The following is a 23,584-nucleotide window of genomic DNA, read 5'->3' as shown; positions in this document are numbered from 1 at the left end:
AGCCAGGAGAAAAGGAGGCTCAGGGGGGACCTTCTCTGCAACTCCCTGACAGGAAGGGGGATCCAAGGTGAGGGATCGGGCTCCAATCCTAGGGAACAAGGGACAGGATGAGAGAAAAGAGCCTCAAGATGTGCCAGGGGAGGGTCAGGTTGGACATTAGGAAGCATTTCTTGCCTCTCCTTTCTTCAGGCATTGGAAGGGGCTGCCCAGGGAGGTGGTGGAGTCCCTATTCCTGGAGGTGTCTAAGGAATGACTGGACAGTGACTTGGTCTGGGTGACAAAGTGGGGATTGGGCATAGGTTGTACTCGATGGGCTGGGAGGGCTTTTGCAACCTCATTGGTCCTGTAATAATTCCACGTATGAGACAAATAACATGTCAAACACACACTGAGTTGCAGATACATGTTAGTCGCCATGTATTGTGGTGCTGGTATCACCTTTAATTCTGAAGTATAATAATGACTACCACAGGTTTGCAGGTACAGCTGGGGAAAATGAGAATGTGTTACCATCAAACCAGGAACCTGTAGTCACAAGTCACACACTTTACCCAGTCACCCATCAATACAAATTGCTTTAAATAGGTTGTGAAGACCAGCAGCTTAATGACAGACTTTCATATTTTCTTTTTTCTTCCCATTTTGACCTCAAAATCATTCAAAAATGTGTTCTGGAGAAGCTCACACTGCAGGTAGGTATCTACCCAAAACAATAGGCTCTATCTGCTGCCATATATAAATGGTTTATTCTTCCAGTATATTGTGCTTGGAACCTAAATTCTATATTTACATAACATTCAATGTTTACAAAACCTAGTTTCTTAGTTTTTTTTTTCCCTGAACTATTTTCCGTGAGATAAAATTTTTCTAGAGTGAGAATTCCCATTTTATTACTGTCATCTTTCAGAAATAATTGAAGGAAATAACTAGGGAGATGTCCAGAATGTCTTATTTACTTCTTCTGTGAATATATTTTAATCATTTCATAGGAAAAGACAGTTTTTGCAGGCTACATTCAAAAAACTTAATTTTATTATGGTATATTAAGAATTCATTAATTTTGTGAAACCCTTTCAAATTGTTAATTCACTGGTTTATGTGAAACTGTAAAATAAGTAAACATTTCTTAGATTTTACTAGGAAAATATTTTAATGGAATGATGTCATTGCTGTTAAAATTTGAAGTTCCTGGAAACATGTTTCTGGAAAAAAATGTTGCTCTGCGTTAAAATAAATGTCAGGGTAAAATTTGGCTGGCATTTTTTTTGTGCATTAGTGAATTTCCTTGTAACACTCTTTATAATTGGCTTGCCTATTACATTACTTATATTTTATTAATGGTCACAATCCTTTAATTTTCCACAGTAACAGAAGAGCCATGTATGAGTTGTAAAGAGCCCTCAAAGTATGGAATCCTGCTATTTCAGAAGTAGCTGCAAAAACCAACTTGGCCAGATATTGTGAACAAAATTTTACTTTGACACACTAAATGAAAGAAAATTCCTAGAACCTTGGTAACCAGGTGGTCAATTGAACAAGCTTCATAGAAAAACCCCAAGACTTTCAAAAGCGTGGACATAAATTTGTTTTTATTGTGTCCTTCCTGCAGAGACAAACAAGAGTTTTCCTTCAGAACCAGAGGAGGTTCAGTAGTGGGAACAGTGGCAAATTTAATATCAAACAGATGTTGGATTATGACACTGATGTTTACCCAAATCTACTTAATTTTTTTTTCAGGTTAGATGCAGTATAAGGTTGAGAGGTATTTATGCGATTAACATCTCTGCCTGGGGGCCTACAGGAAACCTTGGAAGTGCAGAGGTTTATGAAAATAAAAATTAATGAGAAAAAATTAATCACAGTATGGCAACAAAGGCTTGACCTAAATGAATAAACGAATATTTTGGTCAGGCCAATCAATTTTTTCTTAGCTCTGTAGAACAGTTCTACCATTTAATCAGTCATACTCTGACAAAGAGCATTTTGATATCTCTTATGAGGACAAAGATACAGGGACTATCAAATTAACATCAATTTATTTCCCTAAAGTTGTCTAAAGGAACAGCACAGCACCAAAGCACAACACCACAGCTCAGTTTGCAAGTGTACACACAACGATAGGGTGGAATCTAGAGGCTCCAAAAAGTGGACCCTGGGAACCTTATGAGGTTTAACAAGGCCAAGGGCTGGTGCTGCACCTGTGTCAGAGCAACCCCCAGGATCAATCCAGGCTGGGGATGAGCAGATGGAGCAGCTCTGGGGGGAAGGACTTAGGGGTGCTGGTGGGAGAGAAGTTGGACATGGCCCAGCCCAGAAACCCCCCATGCTCTGAGTTGATCCCACAGCGGAGGCAGCAGGGCAGGGGGGATTCTGCCCCTCTGCCCCCTCAGGTGAGACCCCACCTGCAGAGCTGCCTCCAGCCCTGGGGCTGCTGCAAGGACATGGAGCTGCTGGAGCAAGCCCAGAGGAGGCACTAAGATGATCAGAAGGATGGAGTAGCTCTGCTGTGAGGAAAGGCTGGGAAAGTTGGGATTGCTCAGCCTGAAGAAGCTTTAAGGTGATCTAATTGTGGCCTTCCAGGTCCTGAAGGAACCAAGAGGAAACATGGAGAGAGACTATTTACAAGGGCCTGGAGTGACAAGACAAGGGGGAATGCCTTCAAACTGAGACAGAATGTTTAGATGGGATATTGGAGAAAAATTCATCCTTGTGGGGGCGGTGAGGCCCTGGCACAGGTTGCCCAGAGAATTAGTGACTGCCTCATCCCTGGTATTGTCTAACACCAGGTTGGATGAGGCTTGGAGCAACCTGGTCTAGTGGAAGGGAGTGGAACGAGATGAGCTTTAAGGTCCCATGCAGCCCAGAACATTCTATGTCTCTGTGATATTGAAGTTAAGAGTGCACTTTTATATCAAGCTCCAAGAGAGCACAGTGGCATTGGGTTATTTATCCATCTTGTTCAGAAAAGCAGATACCAGCATCTTTCATCTTCCGGCTACATCTCAATGCTGAGGCCCCAACCTCCTGCCTCCCCCCAGGCATGACACAGCTCTGAGACCCTCCCCAGAAGTACCCCATGATAGTACTAATTGCACAGCTTACTGCAGCAAGTGTTGGGACAAAGCAGCTAAATTTGATTCGTTACAGACTTTGTAACACAAATCACAGAAATAACCTACCAAATAATCTGCTAAATACAATGGTATTGATGAATTAAACATGAAACAATCTACTCATATAATAATCTACTAAAATGTTCTGACATTTTCTGTTGTGTTTGGATACCTTAAGGAAATATGAGAAGGGATCAGAGATTCAAGCATGTCTTTTTAAGGGAGGTGGAAAATTTTTCCCCTGAAAGGGCGTGATGCAAAATAGTGGCACCTCCCAGAGTATCAACATTGGAGAGGTATGCTACCCTAAAATAACCTGCTTGTTTACCTTGAGTTACTTACAAAGAGCCCCAGGGATTTCCTGTAAATCCAAAAATTACAGGAGCAGAAAAGAACTTCTGCCATCCATGTTTCATTTATGCTCTGTCCATAGCCCTTATAATTATTACGAATGGAAATTATATATGAGAGTATCAGTGACAGTCTTGCAATGTAGAGGATACACTCCTGTGCTGTAGTAGTGCTATAAATCTGTTTTGATGGGAATATTTCAGCATAGTTTACAATAACAGTGTCAAAATTTGGCAGATCACTGGGAAACTTCTTAAAGCAGAGTCCACCCAACTTTTGAAGATAAAAAAGAGTGAGAGAATCAGTGCACATTTGGTACACAGTAAGGTAATACATTTTCAAATATATCAGCAGGAAAAGTTTTAAAAGAAATATAGCTACTTAATAAAAAATAATTGAAAATATAATTTAAATTAATCAAATCAAATATTTATTTTCAATACTTCAATTTTTTTAAGTTACTTGCATAAATTCCAGCATTCATTTCATATATTTTAATTAATATAAACATAATAATTCAGAAACTGTTTTCATTTTTCATCCATTATTAACAGCGCATGATTTCCTCAGTGCTTGAACAATTTCTAGGTAATTCGGCAAGTACAGATTTTGTTCTCAGAAATGGAAAAGTGAATGAACTGCAGGATGTTCAAAAGTTTTCTAAAAGCAGTATTTTTTATAGCTCTTCAAATTGAGCAAAAACAAGGCAAATGCCTCAAAATGGATTCAAGAAAAAATTAGCGTATCTTGTTACAACTAAAATGGTGTGTCCCAAGCCACAGACCCTTTGGCACACATAAAAAGTACAGAGTTTTCTCATCAATTCTGTAAGAAATAGAGGTCAAGGCACTTTTCACTACTTAGCCACAAGATGCTCTGACTTTCCTAAGTGTTACACCTTCATTATAGAAATTTTTACACTCAAAAGTCTGGTTTCAGGAGGTCCTGAGTCCAGTAAAAAAATCAAATCACCTGCCCAGCTTGAAGGACACCTCATACCCGCAAGAAGATTACTGTCTGTCCTCTCTTATCTAGACAGTTAGCTGAGAAAAAAGCACTGTAAAGACTGAAGAATGAGGGTTGGATCCTCCATTGGGCCTTCTGTGGAAATAAGGCTTCTGTGCAAAGAGACCTTTCCTCAAGTCATGATTGTGAATAAAGCTTGACTTTACGCTGTGTTGAACAAAATGCAAAAGGTCTTAGATTTTTAAATGAGGGGTGTCTTTTTTTTTTTTTAATTTGCTTCTCATCATAGGTTTGACTCTTTTCCCTCTTCTTTCATGTTGTGTTTTGTGAGACTTTTTAAAGAGTGTTCCAAGTGGGCTGAATTCTGAATTCAGTGGAAAGTTTATCACTGACTTCATCAGCAAATACCTGTACTAAAGCTGAATCACTATGAAAATCCCACTGGGCATTAATGATATACAGTAAACCGGAAGCTTTTATTTTTTGGACTCTATATCTTTTTCATTTTTACATGTGAATCAGACACGTGGATCCCTCAGCTGGTTGGCTCTTTTGGTAGAACTATGACAGAAAGAAAAGCTGCTACCAGGAACATGATCAAGATATTTTTATATTTTCAGAAAAAAATAAAAGAAGAAGAAAAAGTTTTCATATTTTTTCTTTTCCATTTTTTTCTTTTCAGATTTTGCATTTTTGAATGCTAAGAGGGATATAAATTATGTGAAGGGGAGGAATATACTGTGTTTTAAACACTAATAACAAAGAAAAAAAAATCAGAACAACATCACCATCTAGTCTGCAATTTTATTTGCAGCATTCAAAGTACTTAACAAAGAAAAGCATACAATTATGTGAGTACTTGATTCTGATTACATACTGATACCTTGAGCCTTGTTGCCAGCTTGAGTTCATATACGTATCAGCAGAGTGCTCTCCAAATCGTATTTTTACAAAAACATTACAAAGGAAAATCAATGACATTTCAGATTATTTACTTTAAATGCTAGCAAAAAGCTAGTTTTACCTATAAAACCTGGTACAAGATTCATCCAAAGTATATCACACTTTATTTTAAAGAATTAAGCCAAAAGCCACTTACCAAACAAATAACTCAAATATTTTAGTTTTCTTTAAGATTACCAGGCTCTATAGAAACTTGCTAAGATTTTGATTCTCAGGATAAAATCTAAAATGGATCTATAAAACATCAAGTGGAAAGTTATATAATTAGTCATGGTTTAAAATCTTAAAATATTTTTATCTTGCCTTCTTTCCATAGTAGTACAAAAGAAATTAGTAATTTTCTTACTCACTCTCCAGAATTTTAACAACCTGCAGAAAAATTTGAAGACCAACTCTAAAAGGATCATACCAGAAATGCAAAGAACCAATATGCTAGATCTTTTAGAGAACAAAAAATTTGATCTGGACTCATATTTCTCCGTAGCATAATATAACCAGATGAAGAATATATAGTGGAAGTAAAAGTACTTTACAGTAGGTAGATCTTTGGTCAAAAAGAGCATATTTTCTGTTAGCAAATATTATTTTGTATTGGGATTGTGCCATGCGGGAGGAAGATATGGGACAGCTGAGGAAACAGGCTGGGAATAGATATACAGAAGGGAAACAGAGGCAGGTGACATGAAGAAAAAGATTATGCAAAACAGACTGGTCTTGTCTGGACAAGATTTCCCAATGATTACAGGTAAAATGAGATATACGAAGACTAACTGTTGGTGACCTGAAACTTATCAGTATATGACCTACTTGTGAAATCTTCTTCTGCTTTTAATTTACTGGAGGAAAAGTTATCATTTAGATGTTTATATGTGAGTGGAGAACAGCATGAGGATTTGTGAGGGTGGTGTAATCCTGCCTGAAGCCAATTAAGAACTTAATTTTTAATTTCATTTCAAGCCATCCTACATTCATTTAAAATAAGCTATTTTTCATGGAAAAATACCCTGCAAAAGAAAAAATAAAATGTTAGAAGAAGTCCTAAAGCCAAAGGGTTTTAATTCAGCAGACATAAAGAGAAAGAAAGAATAATGTAAAACACTTTCAATTAAAAGTGATAGATGACAAGTTTAGCTAATATTTTTCCGACAATAAATAAACTATCTCCAAAGTTCAGGTTTGATATTCTAAAACAATCAGAGAAACCTAAAATGCAAAATCTGCTGAAGCCACTAATTCCATCAGAGAAACAAAGAAAAGAATGTCAGACCTCAGATGAGTCCAGAAAACGGAATTTAAGGAGGATTTTCTAGGTTTTATCTTCAAGGTTTTGATTGTCTGATTAATTAAAAAAGCAGTAAGAACTCAGTAATGATGTAACAGCCTGCATAAAAATCTTTCAGCATTCAGCTTTCCTTTCCGTCTCCAGAAGAGTTGGTTTTGTGGTTCTTTTTTGTTTGTTTCATTTTTCCTTTTGCATTTTCTTTTGCTTCATCACATATAAATTTTTGTAAACATATGAATTTAAAGGGATGGAGTTTTTGCTTCAAAATTCTGAGCAAAGACTTCAAAGGAAAATGTACCAGACATCTGCTGAGTCTCATCAGTTCAGAATATTTGCTGTCTGCATTTCAGAGCGTACAACCCAAAGTTACAGAAAGGTGTGGCATATGAAGGCACGAACGCCAAGGAGAGTGGAACAATGAGATTTTTTTACAGTTCTTATTTAATTTTTTTTATTTATATTACAATCCTTTCATGGTTTATATACCTCGTTACATCCTCAGTAAATTCCCGTTAGTAACTTTCCTCTATATCTACTTTTAGACAAGCACTCGTTGTTCACTAGAATATCTGGCGCTTGTAGTTTTGCCCACACAAGGACACATCTCACCATGTTCTCGTTTATCTTGCCAGGTTCTCCTTCTAAGTTCCTCTCAGGGTCTTATAGTCTCGGTTCCCTACATCTCCCCCTTGTTTATTTTCTAGGGCACTTAAAGCTGTATAGATTTGAACCACTAGGGCTTGATGTACTGCCTTTTGTATCACAGATCGTACAGAAAGGAAGCACATTTTGGCTTTTGGGGTTTTGTTTTTTTTTGGTTTTGAGATACTGAACATGTCTGGGGAACTCATAAGCTCTCTTGACCTCAGAGCTGGACTGTGGTTTGTTTTACAGGTTATTGCACAGGACTTGATCCTACCAAAGTCCCACAAAGAGAACAACAAAATCTCCCTGTCAATAATGGGTCTTGAATAGTCCTTTTGCCTGAGATTGATAGAACAGAACCTAGGGGGAAAAAAATTAGATTTTTTTCCTTAAAAAGTGCTTTTGCCATGCAACACTGAGATGAAGATCACAGCAGTGAGTATTTAGGGACTTTGCCAATGAGGAGAATCCACTCTGCAACACAAATACAGGTACCCTAGAAATGATTCATGGGAACTAGCAAGGATCTGCTTTGACTTATCAAGAAAAAATGAAGAAAGGATACATAAAAATATAAGATCAGCATTACCAAGGATGAACTATGAAAATAGCTCTTCACAGCTCACCAACTATCCTGCCTCTGAAGGTAGCTTGAAAGAGTTGCTTCAGAGGGAAATAGATTCAGGTCAGGCATGCAAAAGGCTCACCCAGCTTTTAGCAAAGTTCAGGGGTTTTCTGAGGCAGGGACAATGTCATATCTTTGGTTTTGAATTGCTGTTAGAGAATTTTTCCACCCTGTATTTGTTCATGTTGGTTTTGGTTCTAAGTGTGCTGCATCAGGCTTCCTCCTTCTCTTTCACCCCAAGGCTGCCTGGCTCTATTGCAGCTGGAAGATTGACATTCAAAAGCAATTTCACCTCTCATCACATATTTAGCAGCTAGTAATCTGCAAACACCTGACAGATCAGCCCCATCCAGATTTTGCTGGAATTCAGATGATGAGCTGGCCACGAAGATTTTCTTTACTGTGGATGGTGAGTAAAAGAATAATTCATCTCACCCTTAATCTAAAATGTCATCTGACCTAAAGCAGATAATTTAGATGACTGTTTCTCTCCCTTGGCTAAAAAGGGGAATGTTAGCATCTAACACTGCCGCCTTGTTAATTTATGGATGTGCTGGGGACAGTCAAGAGTGGTAGAATGATCTGTGTTTTTTATAAATCATTTAATTGCTAAAAACATTGTAAAGCTGATAATAATACAGTGATCTATTGCCTTTTTCTGTCTGTGACCTTAGATTTTCTCATATCTTTTTGTACTTCTGTCTTTTTAAGCAGTATGCTCACAAACACACAACTGTATTTATGTTAAAAACCACTCAGAGCAATCTTTTTTCTTTTTTTTTTATTCTTTTTTTTTCCACAACCACCAGTATATTCTGAGAATACAGGAAGAAAAAAAAAGTTTCGTCTTAGAAAAATACCCTTCTAATTTATCAGTTTCAGTGTAGTAAGTAGCTAATTATTTGTTATCTTTTCTGGACAAATACAGTAGAGTGGATTTTCTTTAGGATTATTTTAGGCTAATTTTCTTCCCTGGAGAAACTTTTATAGGGGGAAACACACTCGTTGTACAATCATATCCTGTAAATTTTATTAAATTACTAATGTTTAATAATTATCCTCAAGAACATTACCAACAACTATACAAGTTAGAATAAAATTACAAGAGTTTCTTGAGTTTCTCATTCAAAGCCCAAGTTCATATGAAGAGTTGCAGAGGTCAGGGGAGGTTTTCTTCCATAACATGGGATGTTTCAAGCTCTGCCCATCACTGCTTTGTTTACGTTTTCCTCTTAAATACTCTCTACCCTGTTTGATAACACCCTTAAGTAACCTGTTTCTGCCATGAGAATATTAGTTTATTTGTTAGTTTGAAAAACACTGAGGCTTTTGTTACGCACCTTCATGGAGTGACTTCTCCTAACTGACAAATTATCCAAAGTATAACTCTACTGTGACACATCCTATGTCATGAAATTCAAGAGCCAATGTTTGATGATTGAATTTTATTTCCAGGATCTATATTCTTTTTGTATGCAATTGTAAGTTTTTATCAAAGTGTAATGAGCTATATTCACTTTTCTGAGCCAACTAATGAAACCGTAAGGACCAGTGTTTTCACTAACTCAAAAGATATCAACCAAACAACTTTTACAATCTTAAACCAAAGACAACTGAAGTGAATTGGCAAATTTGTCCCAAAGAAGACAGAAAGAGCAATACACATAAGAAACAGAGAAAGAAAAATCTTAAGGATTCTATAAAGACCGCAGAAGGAAAAATGTTGGAAATATTGATTTGCAATAATTAAATAATGTAACTAGCTTTAAAAAAAGTAATTTACTTAGGTAAGTTTAATTTAATAGGGAATAGGATGTTTGACCCTCATAACAGACTCTTTAACATCATACAGAAAGTTTTCTTGATTATTAACTCAATGAAAGTGTTAAGAGGAAAAATGTAGACAGAACAGTAAGAAATAAGCATGAAAGATTTTCTATCATAAAGATCCCTGACTGTGCATAAATGGGATATGTTTAGCATGAACACCATGGGTAAATCTGCATTGCTGTAGCAGAACTGCATGTGTTTCTTAGTTTAACTCCTTTGGCATTAAATCCTCTATCCCTGCAGCTTCAGTGTATACTGAAGACAGTCACTAAAGAAAAAAATGTGATCTTAATTAGGGTTTCATTTTCTAGTGTTGTTTTTTAACTGGCATGAGCATTTCCACAGAGAATTTTCCTTTATTATATGAGCAGCGGCAGTGGATTCCTCGGGAATGGTCTGATCCATACAATAAACTACCCAACCATCACTGACAGCTCAACTGAGACATTGGGTTACAATTTCTAGATCATTAGTTATACTGAATAAAGTATATTTTTATTCAAATTTATATCAACATATGTGTTAACATCTATGCTAACAAACTAACTTGCATTTATCAGGAAAAAGTAATACTGTTCACTCATAAAAGTTAACAGTCTACTAAAGTTGACACTACTAACATACTGTTTGGGCATTTATTTCACGAATAGTTTTAAGAATATATATAACATCAGAGTTATTTCAAAGAGTCTTTCAAAGGAAGACCATTTTTTGTTTTCCTTAAACTCAGGACATCCTCAGAAACTATGTGTTTTTAAATTTATGTTCAAAGGAAACTGAACAGGGGGGTTATAATCTAAGCTGAAAATTTCTTATTGTCTTTTATTTTGATGATAAATAAAAGATACATTCATAAAAATTGTTTATTTCATTTCAGTTTTGAAATCCATGTCACAGTTTGTCATGATTTTTTAAATCATATCCAGAGCCCTGTCATTATGCAACTATATTTCCTCTTGACAAAGGGTCTTTCCAAGACAGGATAGATAATACTATTAGATAGATAATAACTCATCTGTTAGAACTTTTATTTCATCTCATAACTGAAAAAAAAAGGGACTAATTTCTAGTATTGACAGGGGTTTTTTATGTTATACTTGCAGTTCTTCTGAGAAAATGAAAACTGCATAAAAGAAGACAAGCAAAAAAGTAAAAATACTTATTTTTCTGGTGATATAATCTCATGAAATGAAAAAACCTCCAAGTATGAAACCTAATAAGCAAGCACTAATTTTATGTTTTGGTATTTTGATGTTGCTAAATAACACTTATATTCTACTGCATGTTGCAAAGGAAAAGAGGATGAAGTAAGAATTTCCTCATGACAAAAGTTCATTTCAAGCTACTCTAAAAAAACAAACAAACAAACTATATTATATTTCAGTAATTGACTTTAAGTTTGCTTGCAGCTGTTAAAAAATAAGCTGTTTTCAGAGAAATTGGATTAAAATTAACACAGGTGTGTATTTTTATGTTCGCTTAGAGTTTAAACCACATCCACCTCTAAGTCTTCCCTTTAGACTTGTAAACTTCTCAGGACTTCAGTGACACACGACTGGATCTGTGCAAAAATCTGTTTCATTCAACAGGTGTTCAAACTTTATTCTTCAAGTAGTATCCAATTTTTTTTTCCCCAACAAATTTAAGAATTTACTTTAAATACACCTCTACCACCAATAGCTATCCCCAGAAATATCAATGCAGCCCATCTTACCTCTCCAAGACTGAAATTTGACTGACAAAATATGGTAAAATACATTAGAAAAATAACTAAACTATTTCTAAATCTACTTTATAAAAAACTTTCCATAAGAAGTGAGGTTTAATAAAAAAACCCAGCAATTGAGACTGTTAATACCAAAATAAAGTGTCTGTAGGAAAGACTTAATCAATTTGTTTAAAACTATCTGGCAGCTTCAGTTAACAACTGGACCTTGGGCGTCCTCGTGTCATTTCTGTACGCATATATTGTCCACAATTGTGCCATCAGTAGTTCAATAAAAATTTCACCTTGAACCCAGCGCTGTATTTTAGTGGGAAACACACTTAAAACATCAATGGGCACAAAGACAATATTCCCATTTGGTTTACACAGCCAGCAAGGGGAAGATCTGGCTCAGTCAGTTCAGACAAAATGATTAACTACCTGTGTAGTAATGACATTATAAGTAATTTTTTAAAAAAATACCATAATACCATGTGTAATTTGCCTCTGCCCAAAGAAAAGTCTGAAAATTACTGTTAAGCACTTAACTCCTCCTGATTTTCCACAGGAATTATATTTAGCTTAGCCCCTTTGATTCTGTGTTTTTCTTTCCCTGTGTTGAGGTTTATTGCCAGCTGCTTGGCTTCCTTTGCCTCTAATTCCAGGCTATTAGTGCCCTTATCCCAGTGCTGGAGCAGCCACGTGATGATGTGCTCACCTGGAAGATGACTGGAATCTTTTTGCATATTCCACAGCTCTCTCAGTGATAAGGATCAGGTGGCCACTGCCTCATTTTTGAGTTTGACCTCTTCCTCCTCCTCATGATGGCCTTGCTTTGGAGTGTTCTGCCTGCTCCATTCCTTTCTCTTTCCCCTTCTCCATAGAAATTTCTTCTTTTACTAAACAAGCTGAGCTTCTCATCCAGTATTTCTTGTGTCCAGGGGTGACTGACACCAGCCTGAGCTGGTTCTCTGGTTCAGGTGCAGTGGAATTCCCAGGGTGACAACATAGTTTTTTCCAGATTTTTTACTTATTTTTTCAGGATGCACTTGCTCAGGAGCAAAATTCCAAAACGCTGGAGATGCCAAGTGTGATAAGAGCTTGCCCATACTATCACCCACATCCTGCTGCTCACATCTATCCAGCCTCGAGACAGATCTCTAGGGGATGTTCTTAAAGAGTTCTTTAACCTTAAACAAGGCCTGGCACACACTCAGGGACATGGCAAAAGGCACATGCTGTTTGGAATATGCCAAAGATATTCAAAATTCTCTGTTTTAACCAGCCATGAAGGGAAGGGGAAGAGGAAGAAGAAAAGGAAGGTGAATGAGCAGGGTAAATTGTCCCTCCTTGTCCCCACAGATTGGCTCTCTGTGGAAAAAGGGTAAAGGGTGCAATTAATAATAGTTTCTGAGAGTTGATTCCAAGAGTACAGAGATGATGGCAGGTCTGGGTACAAACACCAGATTTGTCTGACAACCACCAATTTTCTGATATTGTGAGCCAGTGATACACAGCACAGCAAAATGATAACCTCAGCTTAGCCCTCAGAGACAGCAAACCTCACCATAGGGATGTTTATTTGTTTCAGAAAATATACACAGCATGAAATTATAAATAAAATAAAAATTAATAATAATGCCATAATAAAATATATAATAAAAGGAAGGTGCTGCACAACACAACTGTGAGAAAATATGCAGCAACTCTGAAAGCAAATAAATCAACATTCTGACCAGGGACTATTCAACTAATACAGTAAATGTTTGCACCTGCTGTGTTTTAACATGGTCAGATCAGTTGTTATCTAAGTCCTTTATGGTCCTAGTAGCTGTTGTGGATCAGAACAGTAAAAGTAAGATAATTTATGGGTTGAGATAAGAAAAGTTTATAGGAAGGAAAGGGAAGGTTTGGGAAGGGAAGGTTTGGGAAGGGAAGGTTTGGGAAGGGAAGGTTTGGGAAGGTTTGGGAAGGGAAGGGAAAGGACAATAGATAGATAGGTCCGGTGTATAGCACAAGCTCTGTGGTCTAGATTTTCAAGATTATTTTTTTTTGTGTTTATAATGATGAGCTACAGAGTTTGGATCTTGGTCTGACTGTCAAAGGAAAGAGAGAGCATTTTGATAAAATTCTGCTTGAAATATATATTTATCTCTTTCTAATGCATTTTAACGCACCTTGAACTTACTCAGATGGCTAATTAACATTTGCCAGGGAAAGTAATTAAGGGCTATTGGCTAGCTTTTATTTCTGCAGGCATAGAAATGAGTGGAATGTAAAGGAAGAGAAATAATTAAACAATATATTCACTCTCCTTCAGAGCCTTTGACTGGATATTGGAGGGTTCTCAATTTCTGTAGTCAAAATGACAGTAACAAAGATATCTGACCCACACCAGATTTTCTGCTACAAAAAATCTTGAATTATAGCTTTTATTACTTACTTCCATCCCTTGCTATGACGGTACCGTTTGATGCGCGGATCAGTGTAAGGACATCAGTGTATCACTGAGTTTCAACAAATGTATCATTCTGGAGTGTCCATCAGCCCAAAATAATGCTGTTGGGATCCATCTATTGCGGAAGCTGCATGATAGTATATAAAAGTGTTTAGGACTTTGGGATATTTATTTTCTAAAGAAAACAAGGGAGGATTTTTGTTTTGTTTTGTTTTGTTTTAAATTAAAAAGAACTTACTCCCATAATTTACTTCTAAATATCCATATATTAGCATCCAAATAGTAACAAATGGCAAACTGTAGCTGGAAGAGACTCCCATATCTTCTCTCTGTTCCATAAGAAGCAGAAAACTAACTTAGAGTACCTCTGTAAAACACTTCAAGTAAGTAATAATAACGTTTTGTCACTAAGATTGTTTTTTATTGTAGCCTGCACCACTGAAAATGCAGACATAAATCTTTTATAATGTTTATCCAAGTGACTGAGTTAAATATTCTTAAGCTCCTTAAACAGTAAATACTTTAACAATTGTCCATGGAGACTACTTCAGCCTCCAAGAGCAAGTTCCCAAAGTCCTCCTACACAGGGCAACAGGAGGAGAAAACACTCTGCTTAGCACTAGAAATACTCTTGTATGGAGTGTTTCTCTCCCATATCTCAGGAACAATGCCAAATTGCCCTTTGAACTCTCAAATTTATGAGCAACTCTTTCATGTTGCTTGAATAAGAGCAGACTTTAACATATTTGATTCTTGGCTTCACAATGTTAGGCATTAGCAGCTAACCTGAAATTAAATTAATTAACAAACAAGTCTTTCAGGTACAGAGTTCATCCTTCAATGAACCTCATCCTCAAAGTTTTACTCCCTTCAAAGATAGCTTAGCAACATTCCTAGGATTACAGCTAGATATCAGGCTCTTTTCCTGCATGTATAAATACAGGTTGTTATCTATATTTTCTTATACAGCAAAAGTGATGCCTTGTTAGACACTGACATCAGTGAAGACAAGATATTTCCTTATCCAAACTCATTGAATTTTTAGAGGCCTGGGAATTGCTTTCTAACCTGGGTGATTGAACTTTTCTTTTTTAGCTTTTAGAAAATATGTGTGATTCTCAATTAATTATTCAATGATAGGAAAAAGCATATAAGGTTTTTTACAGATAAGTTTAGGAAAAGTTTTCTTCTTTTTTTTCCCCTTTTCTTATCAATAGCTCCCAGGTTACACTAATTAATTGCTATTAAAATCTTCCATAATCTTTTAATATCTTCTACAGAGCCAGTATTTCTCCTTTTATTGAAAGGACTTAAAGTTTTGTCTTTATTGAGCTGCAGGACCTGGGAGGGGAGATGTTTATATGTGCTTTTTGAGACTTTTTGGGGATGTGGTGTTACATAAGCTGAATCTGTTACATGATATGAAGAGTCTTACAGTTTCCACATACACACTTTTGATTAAGCAATATCCTTTATAAAAAACTAATTATGGTTTCTCTTTCTTTGTTTTTGTGGCAAGCATAAGCTCAGTACAAGAAAAATCAAATTAAAAACTTCACCCTTCCTTAAAGGAATCCATTTCTCTGCCATCCAGGGGAAACCTATAAACTAGGACAAAATGGCATCATAAAATTAATTAAATTAATGGTTTGAAAGAGATTTCTGTACTAAAAATCTTCATACCATGTATTTCAGTGGTTTATGTGGTCCATGGGAGCATGTGAAGGTAAAATGTTCAACTCAGTATAGAAGGGGAAAACAAAGGGCAACTCCAAAAACAAAACAAAACAAAAAAAAGAGTTGGAATTGTCTGGTTCTTTTTGTACTACAACATGGTTAATTTTTGCAGAATTGTGTGACTAAAAGATGAAGAGATAAAGTTTGATGGTTATTTCCATATTGCTGACTGCACATGACTGCACACTGAGAAATCATTATCCCTCTGGCTTTTTGTTGTAGTTTTTTTTTCTTTTTTAAAGGAAAAGAAAAAATGTTTAACAGGAAAAACACAAAAGGAAAGTTGGATTTTGGATGTAAAGAAAACAAGGGGAATTCATAGTTTATGTTGTCTCAGTTTGAAGAGACTGGAATGTTTGCTAAAGAGGATGAGTTATGAGACAAACCAAACTCCTCTCTCTCAGCAATTGTAAATTCAAAATTAAGGGGCTTTAATCAAGGAAATGTGAAAAAAAAGAAGAAAGAAATAACAACCCTTTATTAAAAGATATATGTATACTGGCAAGAACAGTAACAGAACATGAGAGAACTAAACAATAGTCCTGTACCCAGAAGACCCCTTCAAACAAAAGAAAAAGTCTGAACACTTCTCTGTCCTTCAGCGCAGTTCCAATCACGGCCGGCAGGGGGCGCTGTTGGGTCACTGGAGGTGCAGAGCCTGCAGTGCTCTGTGTTGGCCTGCAGGGGGCGCTGTCGGGCTCTGGCGGTCACCGCGCGGGAAGGGGTCTGGGGGGTGGTCTCGGATCGCGGGAGAAACTGAAGAGAAAATGGGGACCCTTCCCCCAGTGGAAGAAAAGGGGAAAAGGAAAGCAGTCCACCCCCACAGGACTCCCTGTTGTTCTCAGATGACGGCACCTCAAGGCTCCTCCTTTTCTCCCAGCGAGCACAGACCTCTCCAATGAAGACACAGCAGACTCGAGCTGGAGACAAAGACAGCTACCCCATCTCCGTCCCAGAGAGAGAACCCAGCAAACTGACCTCTCCCTTCTGAGAAGAGCCAGCAAACCCCCTCCCCAAAAACTCCTCCCCTCTCCCCCCAGCCTCTGATGGGCCATCTGTTAGGAATGACCAGCTAGGTTCTTTTGTAATGCTAATCACCCTCCCTTTCCATTCAAACTCTGTCTCTCCTACAGTGGAGGCAGGAGGAAGAAAAATTCCCCCTCTTGGATTTCTAACCTATAACAATGTTCACTAAGAAGACTAACAGATGATAAGTACTGAATGTCTGACAGAGAAATGTGCAGCTCGTAACTTGCCTCATCTACACTAGTAAGGCGTATCTGTATGATGCTCTGTTATTTGACTTTATGACTGATGATGAAGTTTAATAATCGCAGTCCAGAGCAGGTTGCCAGTTTAAAACAATGTATAAGATTTTACCTCTAGCTTCTCTACATTCATATATTTTTCTCAGAAATAAAAAATCCTGAAAAAAAACAAGTAAAAACCTCTTCAGAATGAGAGAACCTAATGAAGAACTACCAGTAAAAATTTAATGTAGATAATGTCATGGTGAATGGCCTGTATATCAGAAGTTCTTTCCTCCCTTCCATGATGACTACCAGGATCTAAGCAAAAGCCTGAGTCCTGTTCTCAGACAAACAGTCCAGGCTAGACACATAAACAACTTCATTTCCAGCAATGCCATCTATTTTAGAGCTTGGTACAAAAATAGTGATCTTTATTATTCTTTATTATTATTCTTTAGGAAGAAGGTCACACAAAAAAACAAACCAAAACAAAAAACCTACCAAGCAAAAAAAAACCCCATGAAAATCAACTAAACAAACAAATAAAAAACAAAAACAAAAAGCCCCAAAACCACCAAACAAACAAAAACCTTAACCAAACAAATCAAAACAACCCAACAAAACCAACATGAAGCCACCCCAAACAAACAAACAAAACCCCAGAGAAACTTACATTTTAAATCACTTCTTTATGTAAAAACTTTAATGATTCCAGTTTCCTTGTTAAAGGTAATAGAAAATTTGGTAAATTTTATACTTTACTATTTATTATAGACAGAACTTAGCCAATGAAGATTTTTTACATTCTCTTCTGCCTTTTGTTCAATAAACAAAGCACAAACCCCTTAAGTATTTGTTTACATATTTCTTAAACTGTGTTTAGCATTCTCTCTGTACTATTTGACAGGACATAGCAAAGAACTTTAGAAATCATTCACCAAAAATACATTGATTAAACATATAAGACAGCTAGACAGGGAGAACGATGTTGATACTAATGCATGAATCTGTCACCATTTTCTTCTGTGAAAGGAAAGGTCTCTCAAAGGTTACAGCCAAATTTTCTGCTATAAGCTTCCTTCATATTTCAAAATATCATTCTGATGAGTAACATCCATGTGCTAGAAATAGCAAAAAAATTTGAGTTTCATTCTAAATTCAACCTAACAAGTTAAGGGTATTTCAAAGAAACCACCAACTGAGCATTAATACCACTTAATTTTGCACTAAATAAAAATATATGTCCTTTTAATGTGTCTTGCCAGATGCTTCTTTCAATTCAGTATTTGACAATATTTACAAGGTTTTTCCTCTTTCTGCCTTGTTCCAGTCCTCCTAATATTTTTACAATAAGTATCCATGAGAAGGTACTTTTGTGTTTCATTTAATGTCACTTCTGAGAGTCTCTGCTACACTGTTACACTGCAAAGATCTTTGCCTCGTCAGGAATCAATATCATTCCCATTTACTAAAAAAAAAAAAAAAAAAAAAAGAAAACAGAATAGCCACATAGAGGATCCATTTATTTTGCCCTTTTGCCCAGAGCAGGGTGATTTGGGAGCATGGTGCAGCACACTGATGCTTTTGACAACTATTGTGTAATTCTGCACAGAATATCCTGTGGGATATGTCACCTTGGACTGAACTATCAGTGCATCAGGAGCATGAGTGTTTGCCTCTGTTCGGATGTGGGATGTCTTCCTACTTTGAATTGCAGCATTTCCAGACCTCCTGAGGGGTCAGATGATGATGCAGCATTACTACACTTTTCACCCATGTATCCAATAATGACAGTTTGCCAGGAATTTGGAAGGAGCAGCCCGTTAAGGAGCTTTGTGGAAGAAGTTCTTGGAGTGCCAGGGCAGGCAGAAGGGAGAGGGAGAGTCACAGTCACTCCGTTTTTAACACAGCTCAAACACTTCCAGTCTGGGGACCTGGTAAAAGCAAAGTGAATCAGCTGAGAAGTAGCTCTAGGAAGGTATTACAGTGTATTTCAAGACTAAAACAAAAAAAGAGTGAACCGGAAGAGAACCAAGAATTATTTAAGATTGTCCTTGAGGGTACGTCTGTAATCAAGTTAATAACAGAGGAAATTGTAGGATGTGGCTCTGTAAATGTAACAGGGAAAGTCTGGGATACAAAGCTAAGTTCCCAGCCCCCAACTACTGTAAAATGTCTATAAGGAAAGAATTCTGCCTTTAAAACCAAAAAAACCCAATCCCAAATACCCAACAAGCAGCTAGTTAGGTACCCTAAAAAAATATGGCATTAACTTATTACCACCATCTAAAAGATTTCCATTTAAGAGACAGTTTTGTTAAATTATACAACTGGGAGACTGTAGAGTGGCACGTGTCTTTATGTAATAAAGAGTATATATGCTCTCCATGAGGTGGTAAAACAAAGAGGTTTATTTCAAATATGGCCCTGCTTTTATTCCTTAAAACCATGTGACTTCCTTGACCAATAGGGTTGTCTATATCGGCGCATGCTCCCTCAGGCACTCTCGCCCTGGTACATTTCCCCGTACCTTAGACACGCTCTCTACATCACCTACCTCTTAATTATTTAAGGAGGTCACGAAAACAGTGCAAAAACAACAGTGCAAATAATCAGAACAGTACTTTGTAAACCACCAAAGCTCGCAATGACCCAGCACATCACTTGCTTTGGCCTCTTATACTTCTATTGTAAACCTTTTAAAACTTTCTTATATTCCTAAAGGGTAGTGCAACTTGGAGAAATAACTTTATTAACCTAGGGGCCTTAGCCCAACCATGTATAAACTTATAACCTTTATTAATCTGAGGGTTTTTAAATAACTGGGGAGTTCAACTTTATTTAAGAAACAGGCTAAGCTTAGCAAAACTAAATTCTCTTAAAGTGACCTTGTGGTAGAGGTAATGTTATTTTTGAGATGTTTTGTGTCTTAATATTTGTCCAGTTCAAACAACTCTCTTATTTATTCACTCTTCTCATTCACCAACGGCCATCTTTCACTCACACTCACACATGCACAGATACTTTGCAGACTGCTTTTCACCACATTGGTTGTCCCTTAATGTAAACCTGAAACATAAACATAACTCTTTTATAACTTCTGCATTACTCTGGTTCCTGTTGCTGTGATTGTGTACCTAAATAGGGTTTTACACACCTGGAAGGAATCCACCTAAGTTCTTTTCCTGTAGCCACGCAGGCATAGCTTCTCCCCCAAGTCACAAGATCTAGGGGTCCCATCCACTGTCCCGAAATCAAATCTTTAACCATGACTGGTGGTTTGAGAGAGGCTGACGCCTGAGGTCTATGTTGCCTTTCATACTTACTTCTTTCAGCACTGTTACAATTTAAAAAATTGATAACATATGTGGCTTTCCACAGACGCTCTTGTGGGCTATACAGGTTCCCTCCTTTTTTCTGTCTAGCTAACATTTCTTTCAGTGTGCGGTGTGCTCTTTCTACAATTATTGTTAAAGGCAGAGTGTATAAAAGGAGAAACAATTCTTGTGTAGAGACTGGGAGTTCATGATGTACTGGAATGCAGTAGAACTGAATATATCAAGTTAAAGTTGTAGGAAGCATATATTTGATGTTGAAAGCTCGGTGTATCACAAAATGCCCTTCCTTCTTCAGAATAATTCAGGGGTTTTAACAATTTTTCTTAATCTTGTTATCCTATAAACTTATTTCCTGTATATAATGCTTTCATGGAAAAAGGGAAGATATTCACCACACAAAATAAAGGAGAATAAATATGAACCAATGAGCATTGTTTTACAAGGATAAAACAGATTTTAAAAAAATAAGAGATAAGATTTCATTATGCTGTGTGGGTTTATAGCCAACATGGAAGAATGTCTTTTGCTTTTATTTATGTATTGTATGTCTGCCAGAAACATCCTCAACTTTGTCCAGTGAAAACAGGCTATGATTTTCCACATTGTTTGCATTTGGTTTTAATTTGACTGAGTGCTCTGCACACATATGTGTTAGGATCATTTGTGTGTGGATTAAGAGATTACAAGATACAGGCATGTTAAGGGAGGTTATCAGCCAATTATCAATCAATCAATCAATCAATCAATCAGTCAATCAGCCTTTCAAAGAACAATAGAGATAAAAGGCTGGCAAATTACAGGTGTTGGTAAACACATATCCTCTATTCAACACATTTATTAGCTTTCTGCCTTTAAAAATTACTTAAGTAAAATCAGGTTTTTGCTCTTCATTATTCCAGCTAACTTCCATGGTGTTGAATGAAAATTAATTGCCTGTGCTTAAATTTCAAGGAAGTATTTTGACCTTTTTTTACTGGAATATCCATCTCTTATTTTGGGTTTTGGCTTGCTTGATTATTTGTAATAACAGATGTCTCTTTCTTGCAATCAAATGAAACAGCATTTTTAAGTTTCAGTGCTTGGAAAAAAAAAGGATGAAAGATGTTGTAAATGCCCTTACAGTTTAGGCGAAAAAACCCAAATGCGTTTTTCAATTTTTTAATTGAAGAGACTATCAAATTATCAAAGGTATCAAAGATGGGAGGAAATTGCTTTTTCATTGCCGTTGTGTATGATACTGCATGTTTTAAAAGACTGGTTTTTGCTTGGAGCAACCTGGTCTAGTGGCAGGTGTCCCTGCCCTTGGCAGAGGGTGGGACTGGATGATCTTTAACGTCCATTACAATCCAAAGTATTCCAGGATCAATGATTCTATGAAACAGAATCATATAAAGAGGAAATATTGTCTTAAAAGAGTGAGCTCAATGGGTAACTTTTTTAAGTTGATGGAAACGAGAGGTAATAAACCCAAAAAACAGGCTGCAAACTGGATGTATAAAACACCTGAAGTTCAACCAGAACATTAACTATGGAATCCAATAAATGCTGGTCATCTATATTGTTTTTGTTAGAGATTATATCAGCAACATTATGTGTAGTAGTTTAGTCTTTAAAATTGCTGGCTAAATGTTTATTTCTTGCAAGTCATCAAAGTGTTAATGTTAACATTTGCCCATGTCCTCTTTTGTCACTGTAGATAAAAACAGAGAGAAAGGTTCATTTTGCTTTTTCTACGACCAGTAACTCTATTTACCAAATGTATTACATTTCCTTTTCAAAAGCATCTGCATTAAACACCAATTAAAAAAAGAATTCCTTTGTAAGCAAAAGGACTAATTATGCTTAGTTTTCTGCATGTGTTGTGGGGTCTTTTTGTTGATTTGTGAAAATCAACTGCAGTGTCTGCATGATGCTCCATTCATGATGATCTCTGTCCTCTGCTATAAAGCCAGACTGCAGGACCAACAGGTCACTCCCTTCCAATAATTTATTATTTCTCTCCATATCACAGTATTTCAGTCTCCTTTAAATTTCCTCCCCCTTTTAATTTCTTTGGTCTTTGATGATATTTGTAGTTGCTTTCTGTGGCCCTTCAATTAAAAGGAGCCTATGATTTTTCTCCTGCTTCCCATGACAATATCTACATTTTTATTTTTATTTATTTTTTATTTTTTTCTTTTTCATGGAGAAAGACCTCCTTACCCTTACTCTGATTATTCTGCATCCTCCCACCAGTGTGAGAAATTGCTGACTAAATTATGTGTATGTTTTTCTGCCTGTGGAGAAAAAAAAAAACCTTTAGTTGGCAGCTGATCTTCCCAGTGTTCTAGGACAATCATCAGGTCTCAATCTGACGTTGGGGCGCCAATTAACGGATCTGTGTGCGAACTCTCTGCTGGTTTCCCCAGAGTGGAGCTCGGCCACGCTGCCCCCTTTGGCAGGGGGAGAAAAAGACCAAGCTTCCCTGGTGTGTTCCATGGCAGAAAGACCTTTAATCTTAAACTCGCGCGGTTTATATGAGTTCGGGGGGAGGGCAGGAAGGAGGGCTGTGATTGGGTCGAGGTACGGGGGGAGGGGAGTGGCTTGAGAGCCCACTGACCAATGGGAGATACGGGATGATCGTGTTCCAGTAACGGACAGGGATCTGGGGAGAGGCGGCGCAACAAAATCCACGATCGGGGGGGGGGGGGGGAGGGGAGACCGCATGGTTCTGAGTGGGGGGAGCCACATGGACCAGGGGAAGTACATAACTCAGGGAAAAACCAGTACAGTAAAAATGCAAGGAGTTGTTTTTTCTGCTTTGCTTGGTCTCAGGGAGCTGCCGCTGTAATGGGTCTGTTTCTAAAGCTGTTCTTTCCAGCTCTCATAGTCCTGCCGTTCACCCACATCAGACTGCAGAAGTTATTTTAAATTGTTGGAGAGAAAAGTCCCGGAGTTACTGTGGGAGCATGGTCTTCCAGAAGTCTCATACCCAACAAGAAAATGGAGTAAGAAATATGTGTTAAAGGAATATGTTTCAGCATCTTGTTGAAACAAACAACAGTACAAAAAAAACCACCAAAAAAACCCCAAAGCGAAACCCCAAACCAACCAAATCAACACACACACACACACACACACACACACGCACACACACAGAGCAAACGAACAAACAAACCAAACTACAAAAGGACTGAGGAATTTTGGAGGAATAAAACTTTGGGTGACTTCTGGGCACGATTTGGTGCCATTCAACTCCAGATTTTCTGAAACTTAACAAACAAATTCTGTGTTTGTAATCCAAAACAAATAGGCTAAACCATGTGATCTTTTTCTTCCAAA

At 37.1% G+C, this 23,584-nt stretch overlaps 1 long non-coding RNA gene across 1 annotated transcript; it reads right to left on the bottom strand.

Moving 5' to 3' along the window:
* Window positions 1–18,427: 18,427 nt before the first annotated feature.
* LOC135406997 (uncharacterized) lies at window positions 18,428–22,872 on the bottom strand. The gene is made up of 2 exons (XR_010426623.1): window positions 22,560–22,872; window positions 18,428–18,859 (listed from the first exon to the last, which is right to left on the bottom strand). It is a non-coding gene; the product is annotated as an uncharacterized LOC135406997 (long non-coding RNA).
* Window positions 22,873–23,584: the final 712 nt, after the last annotated feature.

This window comes from Pseudopipra pipra, chromosome Z (assembly GCF_036250125.1).
Source record: "Pseudopipra pipra isolate bDixPip1 chromosome Z, bDixPip1.hap1, whole genome shotgun sequence".
Taxonomy (NCBI): Eukaryota; Metazoa; Chordata; class Aves; order Passeriformes; family Pipridae; genus Pseudopipra; species Pseudopipra pipra.
This window is presented reverse-complemented; position numbering and strand designations above follow the sequence as displayed.